We start from the raw sequence: 22,104 nt of genomic DNA, 5'->3' as shown, positions 1-22,104 counted from the left end.
ATAATTACTGAAAATCATCTGACTTCATGGGAGTATCTTCAGTATTATAAAGAACACACACAAAAATGTAATGTGGTTTCCTAAAAAAATTTTCTAGAGGCCAAACTGAAGAAACACTGAATATTTTGCTGAAAATTGGTATTGTCCTGCACTCCAAGAAATCTTTGGACTTCCAGATTCTACCTATGTAGAATCTGTACACCTCATATTTCTTACTGGGTGGTTTTGGGTTCTTCAGAAGAAAATCTGAAGCTGTACTCTGTCAATGTTTTCTAGTAGACTTCAAGCTGGCCACCTAAACAGCCATGCAAGCTAAGCAAATTGTTTGGGTTCTTGTAGTAGACCACAGACAAAAGTTGCTCCTTTGACAGCACAGTTCTTGCCTGCAAGTTATCAGAACAAGAATTTTTCCAGTGACAAGGGCCAGTCTGGTTCCACGGTCACTGGAGAAGTGGAGGTAAATGCATCCTATCCCAGATGTAATTAATTGTCCAGTCAAATGGCTTTTTCTTCTCCATGGTCTACAGAGAGAGATTCCAAAACTGCTAATCCCTGATCTAGAAGCCTAACTTAGAACAGGATAAAATTCAGAGAAGAAACCCACCTTTGTGGCTCTGAGTCTCCAGTGAGATCCAGCTCACACTTCCACTCTGGAGCTGTGGCATCACATATATAAGAGCATTTCAAAGTACTATTAAGTCTTCATGAACCTGAGTTCCAGGTAAAAAGAGCCTGAACAACACATCCAGGGAATGGCTTGGAGCAAACCTGTGTTCCCTGTGTGAACCATAAACAGCAGTGATGCCACCACCTGTGGACTTTAACGTTTTCCTGCTGCCTAATTTCCTGTTTTCTCTGAAGCAGGACTAATGACACCTTTCAGGTAGCCCTGCAGCACGTGGTGGTGGAAATGGGTGATGTAACAGACCCCTGTCAGTGCCAGCTGGCACAGGGACACCAAGAACATGTTAAATTTACTAATCCCTTTTCAAATGATGTAAATTGCTAAGTCAATTCTAATGCCAACCTGACTGCTTCTCTTCAACCAAAGAATTTAATATAGCAGAGGTCCCCTGAGAAGGAAAAATAGATTAACCACCCCTCTAAAACTTTGGTAGTTGGTTTTACATACTGTGAGCCTCAGGCTGCTACTTGAATTTCACTTCAAACGTTTACTGCAAAGTATCAGCTATTTTTTTTCTTATCCGCCTGGTTACTCTTTAAAGGAGAAAATTTCATTAACAAACCATGGATATAAAATATGAAATCAGAGATCAGCTACTGCAGAGAAGAAGCCAAACATCACTAAAAAGGATTAGTTTCTTTCACTGTCTAGAAATTTCTCATGGAAGACCTTGGCTGCCCTTTTGATATTAAAACTTCCTAACAAGTATTACACAGGAGTTTTAAATTAGAACTTGCTGTCATTGGGACAGTTATAAACTCTTAAATATGTCCCTTTGCAAGTTGAGCTCCTTCAAAATGCATGTATTCACAGTGGAAATCACTGGGAAATGGGTGTGTGTTTGTGGAAATCTGCCAGTCGAACCCATTAATTACAGCAGGAGTTCTGCCAGCTGATTTATAAAATGAGCACCCAAGTTATTCCAATTAATTCCCATAATTCCACTCTGGATAGCGAACCACTAGTCAAAGCAAAATAAAGTTTGTTCCCAAGTGCGACCTAGGAAAACCAATTTTCTTTCCTATGGTGAATTCAGTAAAGTTCCTCTGGTTTGTGCTGGGGGAGAGAGGATCATTGCTTCCCAGGTTGCTTTCTAATTAATAATTATATATAGTGCAGTTGGGCAAGGTTACAGGCCCCCTCCAGTGCCAGTTGGCACAGAAGCACCAGGAACATTTGAAATTTATTAATGCTTTTTTCTTTTTTTTTTCCTCAAGGATGCAAATTGCTTTCAAAAAGAAAAAAAAAAAAATCAGAGAGGAGAGAGCAGTGCTGTGAGTTTTGGGCACAACCATGAGTCAGGGGCAAAGGCACCTGCCTGCTCCAAAGAAATATTGTCATTTCCATTTTCATGGCTTTCTTTTGCCCTTTACCTTCTGATATTGGCCACATTCCCAGCCATCACCTGAAAGCCTAAACAGTGTTCCAGGAAGCTGTAATGTGCTTGTGTGTGTGTGTATAAAGGACTTTTGGCTCCCTTGAATGTCTGTATCAGGTCTAGGAATACATGAACTGTGACTAGCATACCAATCACCAGAGGTAACTGGAAACTCTATTTTCCATGGAAATTTAAAATTTGTATGTGAAAAGTCATTTTGTTGTTTGAGCATTCTGTTTCAACAGGACATCAAGGTTTTTTGCAGAGTTAACATTTTATTTCAAAGGGGGAAAGGGGAAGAGTATATTGTTAACTCAGAAACACTTTCAGACTTTCAAGAGAAATTCCAAGCAGTCTGCTAATAACACTTCAGTGGGATCTGGCATAATTGAAAACTCCACTGGAGCCAATCAAGTTAAGCCAGTGTAAAAATGGAGTAAGCAAAAAGAAGCCAGTCACGTTAAAATGGAACAAATTTATAAAACCGCACTTCCTTTTCACCTGTTGTAGAGGGTCTTTCCCCCCCTTCCCGGGGAGTCAATCCAGTCTTCATTCAACTTCAATTCCATTTTCTACTTCTTAAGCCCATGAGCAATGTGGCACTCTCTGGCTTTGAATGCTTTATAAGAACAAGTGAAAAAAAATAGTACCGAGACAATGTTTTCCTTGAAAATATTTTTGTTCTAAACCTACAACTTCTGGTTTGGACTGTAAGGGATTGGCTTTCAATGTAGGAGAGTGGAGCCAAGCAGAACCTGAGTGTACTACCTGTCATCCAAAAAAACTGGATTTTCCAGAAGAACTTATTACATCTGTTCTATGTCATCATATATTGGGTTCTTCACGTTCATAATGTCATAGTCTCCCAAAGCCACAAACAAGATAAAGTTTACTCAGGTCAATTGCAAATCTTTCCCTCCCCCCGAATTTTTCCTTTGTTTGTTTTATTCCATTTCTGACAACAATAATCTCCTTTAATTGCCAGTTCTGCCAGTAGCACAATGGACCTTGCCTTCTGTTATCTGACCAGTAGAGCTCATAATTAGTGCTTAATTATAGTTTATAGAGCCACTTTGGTCTGATAGGAAAAATCTGCTTTGTTACAGTCAATGAAGTATTTAAAGCTACGTCCAGGGTTGGGATAGGTTTATTAAACACTTGGGTAAGCAATAATAAACTAACATTGACTGAGCAACTCAATAGCTTTCTTTTATGCATTGGTTTAAGAAAAAAAATTAAAAAAAACAGATAGAATTAAAAATAACTTGGCATGGTGATGGAATGTCTCCGCTAAGAACACACGGCTGCCAGTGGGGTCTATCACATTGGATGTAACTCAATCTCAGCTCCAGAAAAGAGCACTTTGCAAAATATGTGGCAGCATCATTGCTATTATCTGCAAAGGAGGAGGGAGAAAGAATTCACTAAGGTCCTCCAGTCTGTTCAGAGCTAAATAAAGAATGATACTGCTGAGTATGGGTGTGTTTCTAGGGGAAGCTGCCAGAACTAATGAAAAAGCATGGAGTTGATTTTCTTTTTAATTTTGCTTCCCCGCTTTCCAAGTCATTCAGGGGAAAATTGCAGATTGTCCTGAAATCATGACAATTTGGAGTTCTCAATAGTAAATTCTGATACAAACAGAAACACATTTTATCTGCCTGCAGGTGCCCTCACACCTATCAGCTCACTGAGACAATATTATTGCAGGCTTGGTTCCAGTAAGTCTGCCAGGCCACACAGACTGAAATGGAGAAAAGTGAAATAAAATAACAAATTTTGAGGAACAGATGAAGGAAAGGATTGTGCAACATGATTTCTTACTAATTTTCATGGCAGGCAGTAGCCTGTCTAACCATATCATTCACCCTTCTATATCAACAATAAGACTGAGAGGTGCCTTTTAAAAGACACGATAACTTTTTTCAGCAGGTATGATTTTCATAAGGGAAATTATTTTAATGATCTGCATAGGAAATCAGTATATTCTTGGGGTGATGACAACTGTTGAGTGGGTTACATTTATGAAATAAAACCCACCAATTATTTCTGTTCTATCAGCTCCTCTCCTCATTCAGGTGTTTTTCACACTTCTTTCCTTTCCTCCTGAAAATGCGATGCACTTTTGCATTTCAAGATGAGATCCTTTTTTTCAGAGCGACATGGGTTTTTTCAGCTCTTCTTGGAAGAGAGAGAAAAAGAAAGAAGGAAAAAAAACTTGCCAGAATGAAATCACCAAAGTTGGGGTTTTTTTGGAGTTACAGCAGCATCCCTTCCTTGTTTAGCTGTGGACAGATGGAAAGCCACTGAAATGTGCAGTTTCAGTCTATAGTAGGTTTATTCCTCTCATAAGTTTTATTTCTTTGTCAGGGAGGGCAATTTCATCATACTTGAAATAAACAGCTAAACAGATGATTTATTCACCACACAGGGTAGAAAGGTGATTATATTTGACCTTTTATACACCTGGTTGTGGTTATTAAAACAGACTTGGATTAGAACAGGATTGGACATCTCTTAAAGTTGCATCTCCCTGCTGCTATTGAGTTTTCTTCTGTCTCTTCCCACCTGATGAAGTCACATTGTTATCAGTGGTGTATATAACATGTACCATGGTATCACCACATCTTGGGGAAATGGAATTTGCACAGGATGCCTGTGCTGAGCTCACAGATGAATTTCTATTGTCCGTTATCGTTTATATCTAATATGAACCGTTCTACACAGCTCGTCTCTAATCCCCATGCTTGTTAAGGAGCTTAAAGAGTAAAATCAGTTGATTTCAGGGCCTTTTGGAGTTCAAGGTCAAAGTGATTATTTCCTTTTTTTTTAAAGGAATGGACTCATCACAGTCTCCAAAGTTCAGTTCTTTCCTGGTTCCCTAATTAGAAGCCATACCAAGAGCATATCTGGAGGCTTTTATACATGAGATCAACCCCTTGCCCTGGGACCAATTATGGAAAAATATCTTTACACGTTTCACTGTTTGAATGCCCAATGATCACACATGGTGTCGTGTTCTGTAGTGAAACCACGATAAAAATCATGCCATTAGCAGTTTTGGTCCATGCCACTATTGTAGTTTAAAACAAACATATGCACACTACAGCATAAGTACATCAAGCAGCACTCACAAATACAGAGTCATGACAGACACTTCCAGGTATGAAGTCACATTCATTGGAAACTTAGTGAAAGAAAATATTTCTAAATTGAAGTCAGTATCAAATTTTCCTCTTACAAACACCTTGCATTTAGCAAAATGCACAGGAAGCCACACAAAGATAATTTTTTAAATAGTCTCTGTTTTCAAGGTAAACCAGGTATTTCCACAGAAAGCATATTTTTCCATTTTTTTTTTTTGGTTGTTTAGTTAAAACCTGATCATCCTCAGGTGTACATAAACATATATTTACACAAATCCCAAATTCTACTAGACTGCTAGTAGAAAAGCATGGTTAAATATGTAAGAACTGGAATTAGTGCCCTGCAGTCTTTATGGCCTGGACACATATATTTGTACATATCATGTGGGCAGGTAGCAATTTGCATACCATGTAGATATACAAAGACAATAAGCAGGTGAACCCACTGTCAGAACATGGCCCCACATCTAAGGTAAAGCCTCCTGTAACCAGTGATTTCCTTTCGAATTTAAGCATTATCTAAATTAGTTAAAGCAAGGGTCAGAGATTGGGAAGGATTGTTCAGGATTCAGAAGAGAGCTTTGCATTCCCCATTTTGAGAGCTAATAAAGCATCTAATGAAGAAATGTCCCTAAAATGCTCTTATTGCTCCCTCTGCCCATCAGTGCTCTGGTCCCCAGGTTGCTGCCAATGTGAGTCCTGGTCACTGGCCTTCTATTTCCCTCTGTAGCAATGCAGAGATATTTAAGTGGAAGGCATGGGTGATGCCTGAGCTGGTGAGAGGCAGTTACCTCCTCTGGACTCAAGCCCATGTCCAAAGCAGATGGTAGAGGAGAAACGCAGGGAGTCCTTTACTAAAGGGTTCTTCCATGCCATGAGCACTGGAAAACTTAGCAAGGCCCTGTTCTGTCTAGAAGCATGTTAGGAATTCAGAGAAGGCAGTATCAGCATTTATCAGACATTTAACTTTTAAGAAAGTGCTGCCTAAGCATGACTTCATGAGTGGTTCCGTCCTCCTGAAACGCTGCTGAAAACCTGATTGAAACAGCTCTGCTACTTTCACCAGCTTTGCTCACTGATTTACCACAGGAAAAAGCACTTGACTTCTCTTTTTTTCTTTCTTAAAGTCCATAATGAAGACCAAATACCACTTCTTCCATTAATTAGCATGGTTAGAGAGTCACAGACCCCCTTTGATCCTTTCAACTGGTGCTGATGCTCAGAGCCTCCTGCATCTAAGCCCCTAAGCCACTCGCAGTATCTGTCCTCCTCCTCCTCCTCTGCTGTGCCCAGCTTACAGAAAAGGGTTGATACCAGGTCAACAGGGTCAGGATCTGCTGTAATCCTGCAGGAGAGTTCAGGATGGAGTCTAAGCATATCAAGAAGAAAAAAAAAAAAAAAGAAAATGTTTAGATTACCTCTCACCCAGACCTTTTTTTCTGAAGTGATTTACCCTCAGGTTTCACAGATACTCCCAGGGCAGGGCATCCTAAAGGAATATCAGCAGTATTAGACTTCACAAACATATTATTTCCTTGGGATATTACTAAAGGAAATCCAACCTCGTAAAAGGACTTAAGTGGCATGTAAGTGGTCGAGTCCCTCTTCAGTGGGAAAAGTTTAGCAAGACAGAAATAAAAAGAGTTCTGTGAGCAATGGTACCCATGATTCCAATTTTCTTCAAACACATCCTAGACTTTGTCTAAATCACACAACAATCCGCCTCCAAACTGTCCAATCTGTATGTCTGCACTGCCTGAGTTGTCCTTCCTTCCAGCATGAGAATTCTCCCGTCCACCAGCTGTAAGTTGTCCAAAAACATTTAGCAGCATAATGGTAATAAATATCTCCCCTCCTGTGCCAAATTTTGCTGAAACTAACCAGCAAGTTGGGAACTTATGGGGGAAGAGACTGGCAGATGGATGGACAGAATCAACGATACGTTACCAGATATTAACAGGTTCTTCCCCAATGCCACTTTAGCTTAATTGCTCATATCAGCACCTTCTCAACTAAACAGATGAGTTGCATCATGGCCAACAGATCATGAAATAGGACCCTTGTTGAGCCAATAAGGGGAAATGGGTAAAGGAGTTCATGACCTTCAATTTGAATCAATCCTTACCAGCTTTTTAAATTCAAACAGCCATTAAAAGTAATTCCAAACAGATTTTATCTGCCATAATAGTGACTAGCATGCCCAGAGATGGTATTTAAAATACCCAGTCACTCACTTTCATAGTGTTTTATAAATCAGCATCAACACCGTGAATTATTTCTGAAAGCAAACTTGGCCTCTTGCAAATTCTGGGATCAATTCTAAAAACACAGAAATGTTTCTACCCACTTACAACAGTCCAAGGAGCAAGGTTAACCTAAATGCCTGAAATATTTACTTTTATAAACCCCAAGGAAAAGCAATTCAGTGAAATTCCAAAGGGAAAGGGGAAATGGCTATCAAACCACTCATTTCACCTTGGAATAAGGGATGCATGTCCTTGCCAGTCCATCAGTGCAGGGGCAGAAGAAAAATATCTGTTCTCACCGTGCCAGGAGCACACAGCAGGAGATGGGAATGTGAGAGATGCTGTGAAGAAAGCAATGGGGAGAAGAGGTCAGTTGGGACTGTTAAAGGCAAGAGTCCAGCCTAACAAGGCAATGAACATTCATCCAGCTCACATCAACAAAGACATACAAAGCTGTAATGTATTGACAAATCCCTCACCAAGCCAAAATGCAAGTTGCAACTTGAAAATCTAAAGCATGTACCCACTTGCAAAATAGACCCTACAGCACTAATTCCAGCCCTCCTCAGATACTGCTCCTTTGCATGAAGCACAGATAGCTTATTTCTGAGAACTCATCTCCCTGAGCAAAAATGCAGAGTTTCTTCCCAGCTCTATCAAGGAAACATGCCAGTTTCAGGCTTCCAACAGGGGAATGGAATAATAAAAAAAAAAAGAGTTTATAAATTATGAAAAGCAAGTTGACAGTGTGTCCTTATAAATATGAAGATTACCTATGCTACCCTCATGAATCTGAAAAGTCACAGTTTTAAAAAAAATTGTAAAAACTACAGATTCAGCAAACTGAAAAATAATGGGTGAGTTTTGCTGACCAGGGAATAGTCTGCAATTTAGTTCTTTTTTTGTTTAACATTTACAGTATATTTCACCATCCATAATATTATTATGTTTACAGGAAAAACCCCATTTTCCACAGAAAGGTCCCACTATTGACAATATGAATATCACAGTGAAATACAGTCAGATACCTGAGAATATCCTCTGAATCTACTTACAGTCCCTAAGGAAAATCCTCTTATTTCTAAAAACAAAAATATTTGTTATGTCAGCCACTATATATTGACACACAGATCTATATGAATGCACAAGCCTGTATGAAAAAGATCCAGGTACAGTTTCATGCTTACAGGGTTATTATTTTTAATAGGTCACCAAATCACTGTGTTAGAAAGTTTATGGATAAATGATGGACTGATTGGTGTAAAAAAACACAGAGACATGCAGAGAAAAGTGTGTCCTTTCTCCCATCTGATTCTAAATATGAAGCACATTTTAGACTACAAGATATGCTGATTTCAACTGGAGAATCTGGGCACTGCTGTTACTAATATTTATTCTTGTTCTAAGCCATAGCAAGAACTCACTTCATTTTTATATTCACTAAAATCACTGGAGCCTAATGTGTCCCACCCAATAAATGATTTGGAATTTCTAAAAGTTCCATCACTCTAGACTGAAATGAAAGCTTTAAGTCAGGAAAATTTTCACAAATTTACAACGGATAAAATGCTCCATTACCAAAAGTCAGTTTAAAACTTCAGTGTCAATTAATTCTGGCAAATCTTGTAACAAAAAGAGTATGTATATTTTGATTAGGAGCAGAAACATTGATACAGGTCACTTAATGTTTTTAAAGCTTCCTCCCTTGCAATATTGAGGGGCTGAGATTTAAATTGAAGCTGGCCTTTGTAGCAACAGAAGATAGTCAGACTTCCCTGAAACTTCCCCTGATACATCTGCTGAACCCAGCTTTGGTTTACTTGGGAATTATTTTTTGAAACGCACCAAGTTTTCTCTATTAGTGCTGTATAAATATCATCTCCAGCGGAGAACCTGGAGGGAGTTTGGGAGTATGACTTAATCTGAATAACTAACACACATTCAGAAGTTTGGTTTGGAAAGTAACTGAGAATACTGAATAGATTCAGCCAGCCCTTCACCTTTCTTTGATTACACAGCTTTGTACTTTGTGAAGAAGACAAGTTTTCTTCACCATAAAAACAATCTTTTCAATTTGAAAAGATGCCTGTCAAATCTGTGTTTGTCTTCAAAGTCCTGTTGAATTTTGGAAGCAAAGAAATAAAGAAATGTTGTAAGAAAATAATAAAAAAAAAAGGAGCAATTATTTTGAATTATTAAGCAAGGTTAAAATTTACATTTTCAATTTAGGAGATGAAATATTTTCTCTCAGAAATATTTCCTACGGGAAAAATAAAATCACTTTTCCTTAAATAGATGCTTTCTATAGAAAAAGAAAAGACAATCTACTTTGTTTCCCAAAGTTTGATTTTTCTGTCAGAATAGCTGAAATTATACTTTCTGTTAGCCAACACTGAAAGTTTCTGTCCAGTTTAGATTAAAGCTTGTGAACTAATCCCACTATGCAAAGCTGGAACTATAACTGCCTTGCATTGGTTAAACAAGGTTAAATGCATAAAAGACTATAAAACAGCTTCATCCTAAGGAAATAACCCAGCTGGAATTAAACCTAAAGGATTTCATGTTCTCCTCCCAACACTTGGTAGAAGTCTGTGAGATAGCTGCAGGAAGCCCACCTCAGATTACACCTACCAGCAAATGGGGCAGATAAAGGCAATAAACTGCCTTCAAGGGAAGTGGGAGATGCTTTAGAGCCCAGATTTCAGTTTCATGGCCTGAGCACTGTCCAGGGGTGGACACCTTTATCCACCATGCCTGGTAAGCATCCAAGAGTCCCTCAGCACCAAAATACAGCAATATAATTTCATCTGAGCCCTTTCCTTAAGCTTTGCTTTCCCCCTTCTGCCTCAGATTTACACACTTGAGAGAGGTTTTGGTCTGTGTTGTACAGTTTCACATGCAGTGATCAACCACAGATATTTACTGGATAAGTAAAGACTGATTTGCAGCCCAGTTCATCCTCAACTACTGGAGAATGAGCATAAGGCAGTTGTGAATCAGTGGTGGCAGCATCTCATTATCCATTTGTATGTCATTTGGCTTTGGTTTGTTATGTAGCATCTAAAATCGAGTGTGGATTTTCATCATTATATAAAACTATTTTGCTTTGACCAACATAATCATAATTTCCTCTTTCATGTTCTCAATACAAATTTTCCATGGCTTATATTTCTTGAGACAAGAAATACATATTCTATATTTTGTTGAGGCAAGTGCCTCAACGAGTCCAGCTCTTACCAAAAAAAAGCATATAGACATATTCCTTGCTTCTCAGGAAAATCTGGTGTCATTTCTCCCCCCAGCATTGTGTTTGGCTTCAGCCAGCTTTCACCCCAGCCTCCAGGTGTGGATGCAGTGGCCAAACTGGGATGCTCATGCCATCCCATCTCTCCAGCTCCACCACTGCCTGCCTTGCAGCACCACACCAAAATCTGGGATGTCGCTCCCATTTTAGTGACTCTCTGAATCCTGGCTGTATCACAGCCTTGGTTTGCACTGTGTGAATCCAGAACAAATCCCTGGAGATCAGCAAATGGCTTTTAAAGGCAACTTGATCAGCCCGTTCAGTTTTGCCGCGCTTGTCGCAGGGCTCGGAAGGTGACGTGTTTAACGTGGCATGACAGGACACAGCCGGGTGGCTGAGGTGGGGACAAAGAGGGTGATCCCAGGGAAAACTCCTGCCCTGTTACCAAAAACAGCCCAGACTTTATTCCTTAACCTCCAGCAATTCAACAGGCTTTGACTATGAGCTGGAGGAAAGGAGGAAATCAGGCTCCCAAAATTGATTTCATTCCAGGTGATACTTCTTACACAACAATCTGTTCCTTTCAGGAGGACATAGATTAGGGAAGTATTTGGTCAAGGGGCAGTAGAGGGCACTCCAGGCCAGATCAGGTTAAGTTTTGGTCACTTTATCTCTTCTTGTTGACGTAAATGCTCGAGGCCATGGCCTGGGGTTTTCCTGCAGAAATGTGTTTACAAGCAGGTCAAGGACTTGCAGACAGATAACCATTAGCAAAACAACTTTTCTATTGACAAAAGAGCACAGAATAGCGTGTTGGCAGATGAATTCTCTTGTTTCATTAAATGAAATTCAAAAAAAAGAGAGAAAGTAAAAGAGAAGTTAAATCAAAGACCTGCTGCCCATCTGATTCTCTCAACCAGTTTTCTCACTAGAATTTAAGAGTGTAACTTGTTCCCTGTCCACTTGCAAAATGACACTCAGGACTTAGGCCAAAGTGCTGTGTTCAGTAATAAATCGAGCTGGGATTTACTACTGGTCAGCAAGCGTGTGAGGCTTGTTAGCAGATTTGTTAACTCCAGTTCTGTTTCCAAATGAGAATTGCCTGCACGTCTGCAGCCCGAGGAAACAGTTTGGGAATCTCACCTGGTTTCAGGTTTCCTTGCAAACCTCCCCATACTGGCAGCCCTGGTCCCATCCCTTGCCTCTCCCCTCTCCAGCCCCCAGCAGGTTCATTGAAAGGTTTTGCCAAAGTTCAGGAACTTTTCGAGCAAACCCAGTCGATTTATGGGTTTGTGGACAAAGCACAAGAGAGCTGCAGCTGCGGCTCAGGGGAACCCAGATGGGTCAGGCTGAGTTTTGCCCTCAGTGTCCTCTTAGAATTCCCAACCTCAGAGCTCAGTCAGTGGATGCCTATATTTCCAGAAAAATGTAACCAACCACGATTTCTACAGCCACATCTAGCCAAACGCGCTGTTCTATGTGCACACAAAAAGAGAGGATTTAAAACAGCCATGAATTCAGCAGACAAAAAATTTTAACAGAAAGTAGGAGAGAAAAATGCCACTCAAAACCCCGATGGTTATTTGCTACCTGTCAGTCAGGGTTAGGATATAACCAGAGGAGGAAGTGGCTTCTCGGAAAGCCTTTTTCAGTCTTACTGGAGGAATTTGTGGTCTGTTCTGTGTACAGTTTGTGGTATCTGAGTCACAACCTGACTCCAAGTCATGCTGGATTCTAAATGGCAAATGCTGTCTCTCTGACGGAGGCTGTGCATTAGTCAGAAACCAAATGTGTGTGCACTTGGGAGAACTGGGACATTTAATGCCCAAACAATAAAGCAAGCTAAACTAAATGAGCTAAGCCAACTGGAATCAGCAGAAGAGGGTTGGTGTAACTCATCTGCCTGTACGAGCAGATTAAAATTCAGCCCGAGGTGTGAGCAACTTCATACGTGAGCTGGGGGAAAAGGCTGGTGTGTGCCTTTGGGGGACAACCACCTCTGGGGCTTTACACACAATGCAGGAAAAGTGAAACTACCTTCCAGGGCATGCTGGAAACTGAAGGGAAAGTACAGATGCTGTAAATGTGAGTTCTTTTTAAAATAGCAACTCTCCGCTCATTTTCCTTTTAGTTTCTCTTTTTCATCCCTCTCTCACTCGCATGCACAACTCTGTGCCAGCAAGGGGTCAGGAGGCTCTTGAGAGCTTCTGCTTGTGGAAGCTGGACAAGGTTACATGTGCAGATTTAGCACCCAAATATCACTCGAAGCTCCTGTGTTCGCCCTGGCCCTGCCTTTTAAAGCAACAGCCACTGTGAAAAAGTTATTTTTTGAAGGAAGAGCTGCCTTGTCTTTGTTAATTAAGACACTGAGTGCCACTTCACAACAGCAGTATTCCTGCTGCCCCAACACCACTCACTTGCCTCCAGTCCCATTATTACTATTAAAAACTCAATAACTTTTTCTATCTTCTTCATTTAAATAATATTCCTCTATGAAGCATAGCGATTAAAAATGCCTGTAAACTCTTCTATTAAAATGACATTTTAAAAGGCTTGATTTGAACATGGCTATGTCACTTAAAGTGGAAAAGTTTCTGTGAGTTCCCTTCCAAGCTGTTAAAGATTAGCTTGATGTAGATAAGACTATTCCCCAAACTCATTATCTGTCTTCAAAATGCACCTTAAGGACTACTTAATAAAGTCAAGGTTATGTGAAGAGTATTTCAGTGAAAACCAGTGAATGACTATTAATAAATCTGCATTACAGATTGGTTATTTTGTCTCTGTCTTTCATCTGAGCCATAGATGATCCTCCGGTTCTTTTTTTCTTCTTTTTTTTTTTTTTTTTTTTTTAACAATAAGCATGTGTTGCCTCTTTCTACAGGTCACCAATGAATCAGAGGCAGCAGCAGTAGGAGAGAGCATTTCAGCATGTTTATAATTAATCAGATCTAAGAAATGTAAAATATTTAGCAGAAAAGAATCACATATCTCTGACCAGTGCAAATTGAATTATAAGGATTCTTGATTGGGCCAAGCCTACATTTAAAAAGATCATCATGCTACTCTTTGTATAACTGCACTTTTATTTCTCCAAAGTCATGTTTCCTATTTCTGTCAATGTAATGGGTATGAAATGTTAATCCCATGAGCTCTGGTGCCAGCTAGCAGCAAGTCCATCCAGAAGGGAAGCACTACAACTTCTTGAAATAGGAAAACTATTTGGCAGGATTTCTTCCTCAGACCTCCCCATCTGTTGCCCATAGCAATGCAGAGCTGGTGTTTTAAGGGTTAGGCTGGTGGTGTAGTGTCCTGCAGCACCCAGTGCCAAGGATTCTCAAAATCTTCATTCTTACAGAGCAGACTGGGAAGTTTCTGATGTCTAAGGGCTGAAATCTTCTCCCTGAGCTGGCCTCGTATCCCCACTCACACAGTGAGAGGCCTGTGCTGCCCTGGGCTCACATGGGGAGCTCCCTCCCTTCCCCTCTCCATGGACAGGATCAAAATGTTCCAGGACACGCTCAGATGTCTCCCTAGGGATGGCCAAAGGAGTAACACAAGAGAGAGGGAGCAAAACTTATCACAGGCAAGCTTGCTGGAAAGTTGGAGCAGAAATCTCAGGATGAATTCAGCCTGTCTTTTAGATATCTGAGTACTTCTAAGGTCTAAATGTTTTTTTTATTTTTTAAACTATTTCTGGTTTCAGCTGAAAGCAGTCAACACAGAAGCTCACAGCTCTGTATGCATCAAAAGGAGCCTTGCAGATTTTTGCTGGATTGACTTGCTGGAAACTGTTGATTCACTCTACCTGGAACAGCTCCAAAATACAGTCAGTTACCTGTCATTCAACCATTTCAGAGGAATTTGCATAACACAGATGTTTCCATATTTGCCATGCTCTACCTTGTGCAGTAAAGATTAGCCTGATTCAAGGCCAGAAAAAAAAAAAAAAAAGAAAAAGAATACAAATCTGTGTACATAATCACCAGCTGCCCCTTACCTTTAAGTGAATGCATGAACTCTGTGATTGTTAATTCTGGACTCTGTGTTTTTTAGATGGGTCTATGTTTTTGTCATGCATTTATCTCATGTATTAGGTCCCTCAAAAACTTCTGGTCACATCCTCAGGGATTTCTGCACACAACTGAAGTCCTACTCAAGCTCATTCTCTAGACTTGCCAGATGGAAAGCATCTCTTTCCAAGAGCCACATAGTTTATTAGCATGATGTTGAACCTGAGCCTCTCAGCAAGGTATTTTGCCTTGATTAGAGTAAAATTAAACCTATCCATGCTGCCAGCAGAGACAAGCCCACCACAGCCTGTGTGTGCAAGCATAAACAATGAGAGCAGCAGCCAATTACCCTGTAGAACCTTGGATCTGCTTTCAAACCACAACACAAATTTTAATGTTGCATTTAGGTTCTTCACTTCAGGGGATTTACATATAAGTTTACATAACTTATGGAAAATCTGGTAATTAGGAGACCTGCACCTTATGAATCTCCTTGTTCCACTCTACAGATGAAATCTGGTTCACCCTGTGTTTTATTTTTAGGAAATTTTTACTCTATGAAACCAGAGAGGCTGCACAAAAACCATCTCAGCCCTTCTCATGCTGCTCACTTCCAGTCTTGGTTGAAACACAGAAACAAGTCAGAATGAGCAATGCCAGCACAGGTACTGGGACTTGAAGGGCAAAATTGTGCCCACAGAGCTGATGGATCCAAGGGAAACATCATTTTGTTGCCCACATAAAGGCCTGGTAGGAGCCTGGGAGAGAACAAGCTGGAAGAAGGTGTAAACCTCCCAGAAGATCAGGAGCAGGACCTTGCAGAAATGCTGGGAGCTGTTGTCATTGCTGCCTGGGAGAAGAGCTGGGCCACACTGAATTTTCCTGAAGGAGAACTCTTTCCGTATTTTTTGCACAGATAACAGAAGATTTAAAACAGGTGGGTGGCATCATACAGGCTAAACCTTTTATTCTGTATTTCACATCTTCCTGGTTTATCTAAAACTCATGCTACATTGAGTGAATTAGGATGTTGATTGAAAAGTACATTATATACTAGTTACCTGTGAGATGTGCACTTTAGAAGTGAAGGTTTAGGGGCAGAGGAAAGGCATATAATAAAGAGTAGTGCACTTTGAAAGGTCTAGGCAATGCTGCAAGAAATAGCATTACTTCACAGTTGTCAAGGCTCAGAAGTTTTATTACCAAGGAATTTCACTTTTGCCTCTTATTCTTAACACATTGACCAGTTCTGGGACTGAGAGGATTTGCTGATCTAATATAGATAGTGATTTCGTAGGTTTGTTCAGATTTATATAGACAGCACCCTGGGATCAGGAATTACATTTAAAATGTAATAAAATGTTCTTGTGCACTTTTACTCACAAATACTGTACTTAAAAAAGTAAACATCAAATAATCTCAGATATCTTTCAAGAAAATGTTGACATAGCTCCAAGAGCTCATACAGATGACTGAATAGTTTTCTGAGTAAACTTAATAAACTCATATTCTTATTCTTTCAGTGTACCATGAAGTATCACATCATGGAGAAGAGAGAAAACTAAGCCATATAATTTAGCAGAAATCTATTTTAAACACATATTTCAACATATGAAGACAGAATATAGACATTTATGTAGGCATGTTTTTATACTACTTATAGTCTTGGTGCTAATAATGGTAGCATTTGAGTATTTCGCCCACATAAAGAAATCAAGTTCCCATGCAAAAATTTTGTTCCTGCTCCTAAGTGAGGCCTCAATCTTTTTCTACTCAGCAGCAATGTTACAATGATCTCAAGGGGCAGGATTTGACCCCTAATGTGTTCAGAAGGACTTTGTGTAACTTAGGAGTTTTAGCACAATTGCTCCTCTAAGTAGTCAAAATGATTCATCTACATTATCTGTCTTTATTAAACAGTCATTTACCCTAGTGAGTCCCACTCAAGGGAATCTTTATTATTCAGACAAGCCCTTACAGTCATAATGACACAAAATATATATAGGAATAGTTAATAATACTGTTATTCCTACATCTGTGGATAAACATCAGCTGGTAATTTTATATCAACAATCCATCAGAGCAGAGACAAAAATCTACAGCTAACATGAGCAGGAAATCCATAATAACATGCCAGAGATCTGGTGAATACTATTAAACAAGAGAGACCACCACGAGGAAACAAATTTGGTTTCTTAATGTATTTTGGACGAAAACATTAAATGAAGGCTTTCTTACAAGATTTAACAAAACAGTTGCAACCCTTTCAGCCTATTGGAGTCCAAAGTGGTGCCAAAGCTGGTAGCATGGCTGATATTCTCAACCTAAAATCATTAAAGGATCAAATATATTAATTAATTAATTAATTAATATGTTCTCTATTCTTCAGGAGATGGATTTGTTAGAAGCTACCCAAATCATTGATGGGACAATTGTTTCTCCCTCCAAGTGTGTACATGGACAATGCAGCCCAATAACATCGGCAAGTCTCCAGTCAGAATCCAGCATGAAGTCTGAAGAAAGGCCTCAGGGAGGCCTTTTTGCATTTGGGAGTATCTTCAACTCTTTGAAATTTCCATAACAATGCCAGGGCCCCCACTTCTAAGTCAAGGGAAGGTGAAAGAAGGGAGTTTCCAATGTAACATCAGATTGGAAGACCTTCATAGGAATGGGTGAGTGTTTTAACCTCCAAGGCACTTGTATTTTCAGATGTGTTGAATGCTGAGAAAGCTCTTGATCCTTCAACTCTAATTTGATGGAACAATATATATATATTAGGATTTTTATAACATTTCTAATAAAGATTTGTTACGATCTTGAGGAACTGGACCACTGCATTTTGTGGGTTTTAATCTGATGAAGGACTCAAACATCATGACTTCTAAGGTTTTGTCAAACCTATGTTTGTTTCTATGTTTCTATGAAACTGGTTTTTAAGAAAAGGAAAAACTTATCATCCCTCGTAGTCTGCTTTAAATAACAGAGGTGTCAGGACAGCCTCCAAAGGCACTGACCTGCTTCAAATCAGTGCAAAACACTTCATCTTGAATCTACATTTTTAATCTAAAACAGCTCAAGTGCTTGTGTGAAATAAACCAAATTTTTCTTTCTCCAACTGTTTTTGGATGTTTTGTGCCAGCCCTGTGCGGCTGCTCGGCCATGTGCAGGTGAATTAGAGCTGCAGGATGAACACTGCAAGACTTTATGGAGTATCCTGCTCTTTGATCTCCCTGGTTCCTGCCCAGAGATGAACACAGCACGCTAAGCACAGCAATTAGCAGTAACAGCTATTAACGGGCTTCACAAAAGACACAAAAGGACAAAAGTAGGTGGTTTACAGCTTGGCAGATAAAAACAAAGTGGGCACTTTCTTTAGCACATCACTCCTCCAGCAAGTTCAGGCTAAGGGACCAGAGCACTAACTGGTGAACAGTCCAGTTCTGCTAAATAGACATCAAAAATATAAAATGTATCTGTGCATAGTCCCTAGAGCAGAGGAAATCTATTTTGTTTACCCTTAACAAAGTCCTTTTGTGAACAAAGTTTTTTGGGAAAGACCATTTTTTACTGCATTGCTTTCTAAGTTAAAACTAAAGATATCAGTGTGGACGTCACCATAAACACTTGGATTTCAGTGCATGAGGAAATTGAAAGGAAAATCAAACACTGCCCTGTAGAAGCACAGCAGTTTCCATTGGCACTGCTGCCCAAGGAGAGGGTGCAAACAAGACTATATTTTGTATTTCTGGCTAACAGCTCACAAGCCTGTCTTCTACCCCAGCCACCTCTCTGAAAAGCCAAGGAGAGAACCTAACCCAGCCTTCTGTTGTTGGTTCTGGGACTACTCAGACCTGGACCAGAGGACTGAGTTAGGTCATGTTTCAAGGGGTTGCTCCCTGCAGATCATTCAGTTGCTTGGTCCAAGGTGTATCCCCACCACAGCCCCTGCCTGCCCAAACATCCCCCACTGCCTGGGGAAACTGGAGTTGCAGGTGACACCTCTGTGCCGTGGTTGTGACAGATCACCCTGACTTTTCCTGCTGTTTTAACAGCAGAAGCAGCCTCCCTCCTGCCCCCCACAAGTCTGTAAGTGATGTGGCCACATTTGCTGCTGTTGTTTTGACAAACAACACACCCTGACTAGAGAATCCCCACCAGATGATAGATTCACAAGCGTGGTCTAACAAAAACTCATTTTTCTATACAAATACCAGTCCTGAGAGGCATCTCATAATAGTATTGCATCAGGGATATCCCCAAAGCTGACAGATTTCCAAATACGTATATTTATATCATACATATATATAGGAATAAGATCCTAGAAGGAAAAGGGGGGTGGGGGGAGAGAAATAGAAAAGAAGATGCAATAAGTCAGAAAGCATTTAAGTATTTTTAGCCATAAGCTATTTCTTAAATCAGGAAGCAAAACATGCATTAATCAGAACATTAGCTCCAGACAGTGCAACATCAAGAACATTGCTACTGTACAGAAAGTCATGAGTCTTTACAGACCTACAAAATATTTATATAACTTCATCATCATTGGCTTTGATCAATCATATAATATGAGATGTGCAAAAATCTATAGAAAAACAAAAATAATAATGAATACTTTTTACTTTTTGTCCCTGTGCACTGTGTGTGAGGACATTTTGAAACAGATTAGAGACACATACATCTGATTCCTCCTTTCCACACACATCTGATCCCAGTGCAGGATTTTCAAAGTAGCCAAAAAGTTGTGCTGGAAAGCCTGGCTGATGCATGGAACAATTCCTGCATCCCGACCGTGATGGTCAATGCATCCTAAAGAAAGAGTGATCTACAGCAAAGGTTTTGGCCAGTAGAACAATCCCTACATGAACTTCTGGGGGAACTTCTGGGACTTTTTAGACACTGAAGCACTCTGGAGTGTGGAAAAAGGCAATTCATTACCAATTTCTTTCTCACTCCAGGCTGTACCAAAAGTAAATCATTATCCAGCTTTGCTAAATGGTGAAAACAAGACATGAGACATGGTTAGGAACACAATGAATTCAGCTGTAAAAGGCTAAGATCCCTTTTCTGAGGACCAAAAATCTGTTCCTGCCACTTTTCACATGACAGTCACTCTACACATTTCCTCACTTTATCCTTTCCCCTCAGAAGTGACTTTATCCACATCCATGAAAGATCAAGACTTGTTCAATTTCTCTGCTGCAGTGCTGCTTCCTCAGGCTGAGAATCTCTTCACAAGAACACTTTATGATCATTTACTTTCATTTCAGCCACTGACTTCAAGTACTTATTCTGAATAAATGGAGAACAGAACACACAGGTGCAATACAAAATGTTGAGCTTTAGAATGCCCTCTTAAATGTCCTTTTCTTTCCAATTAATAACTGTGGATGTTGTAACTAATCTAACTTGGACCTGGAAAAAAACAGTTGGCTCATAACCCTTAATTAGTATGTCTAGCATGATGGAGATGACTGTAAATTATCAAAAAGTCTGTTAAGTCTTTTCAGAATTTTAAGTTTTAAAAAAGACCCTCCAGCTGAAGGAGTTTCCATGGCCTTCCTACGTGCCAGTATTTAAGATTGAGAGCTTCGGTGAGGTGGGAGTTATATTTAAAAATTCTATATACATTTCTATCAACTTAGCCTTAAAGGGACACTTTATACTTTCCTTGCAGGGTAAATGTGTTCTTGGATTCAGCTTCATTTAATCACCTTTTAGTCCAGCTTGTAGTGAAATTTCTTAGGGCATTGATTGCCTGAGGTTTCTTTAATTCCTTCCTTCAAGAACGAGTCGTGTAAGGTATTCACCACTCAGACACGTATTTGAGGGCTGGCTGGGGAAACTGATAGAAGTAGATGCAGCAAAAAGATAAATTTTCCTTTTCCCCCCCCCTCCTCTTGTCCTGTCACTGAAACACAGAATATGGTTAAAACCTGAGAGGAAGTGGGTTTGTTGTTGTAACACCCTTTCTTCACATCTAATCTGTGGAGCCGGTTATCTGATCCCAATTCTCCTGTTATTGCAGCGGGCACAACACAGATTGCAATCCAGTGGTGGGATAAAGAGAACACAAAACCCTCAGAAACATTTGTCAAGATTTTCCCTTGTACTTACAGATGTTAAAACCAGAGGCACAGAAGCAGAGAATTCAACACCTATGCTAATGGGCACCAAACACTGAAATGATGTCTAATATTAATGCCTATAAAATAAAAGTGATATTTCCATAAACACATTTCTGTGTCACTTTGTCCACCATAAACTCTTCCTAATGTCTGTGCTTTTTTTAACTTTATCTTCAAATTCTCAGAATACAGCTGCCTGACAATGAATATATCCCAAATTGTATAACAGTTTTGACAAATACTTTTCTTTGTTTGGAAAGTGCTCACTTTAACCAATCAACACTCGTCATTATGTGTCTGGACATGCTAATCACCTACTATTTTTTCCATTCCCTGATTGCAAGTGTGCAAGTTATTGTAAGAAGATAAATGTGTGATTATACATGTGTTTGAATATTTCACAGATTAAAAGTTACTCTTGTATATATTCAGTGATTCAAAACCATGTGCATAAGTATCCACTGTCTGAATCTTTGCAATAATTAATGATGTGATCTCCTTATATATACTAAATAAAAGTTAGCACTAGTATTCACAAAGATATCTGGAAATTTATTTTTGTTATTACTTAATTGCACTCCCAAAATTATTTCCCAGCAGAAGAGTGAAAGCCATTAAAAAAAGATATATATACCTTATCATGCTTAATAGATCACCATATCTTAATAATGAAAAAAGATTAAATAAGGAAAAACAAACCAAATGTGTGAGATGACTTTTCCAGCAGCATTAATGTATCAGTTTCTCAACTGTGTAAACTGGTGTAAATCAAGTTAGGTCAACAGAACAAAACCACCTCCAGACCTCTGTACCCTCTTTAAAAAAGCCCTTACACTTTCTGCTTATGAGTCTTAAAATACAACAGTAATTGCATTTTTTTTTTTTTTTTTGGAGGTAGACAAGGGAGAATTTTGAGAATTGTTTTCTTTTTGATTTTAGTAATTCTCCCTAAAATACCTCTCGAACTTTTTTTTTTTTTTTTTTTGCCTCTTGAACAATAATATGAGAAAGGTCAAATGCCTCAAGTCAGAACTCTGCCTCTAAAATACTAAGCAGTACAGCAGGGCAGACTTGTGGTGTGTTGGTTTATTAAAACATATATATTAATTTGGTTATTAGTCATAAAGGTCTAGAAAATTCACTTAGTTCTTCAGACAGTGCAGAAATCAGTGGACCTCAACTATCCTTAATTACTTTCTCAGAATGTGATAACTCTTCTCAATGGGTCTGACACCCAGAGAAACCAGAGTAAGTCCACAGTCTTTAACAC

The sequence above is a fragment of the Pyrgilauda ruficollis genome, unplaced genomic scaffold, assembly GCF_017590135.1.
Source record: "Pyrgilauda ruficollis isolate IOZ18807 unplaced genomic scaffold, ASM1759013v1 scaffold23, whole genome shotgun sequence".
Classification (NCBI taxonomy): domain Eukaryota; kingdom Metazoa; phylum Chordata; class Aves; order Passeriformes; family Passeridae; genus Pyrgilauda; species Pyrgilauda ruficollis.
This window is presented reverse-complemented; position numbering follows the sequence as displayed.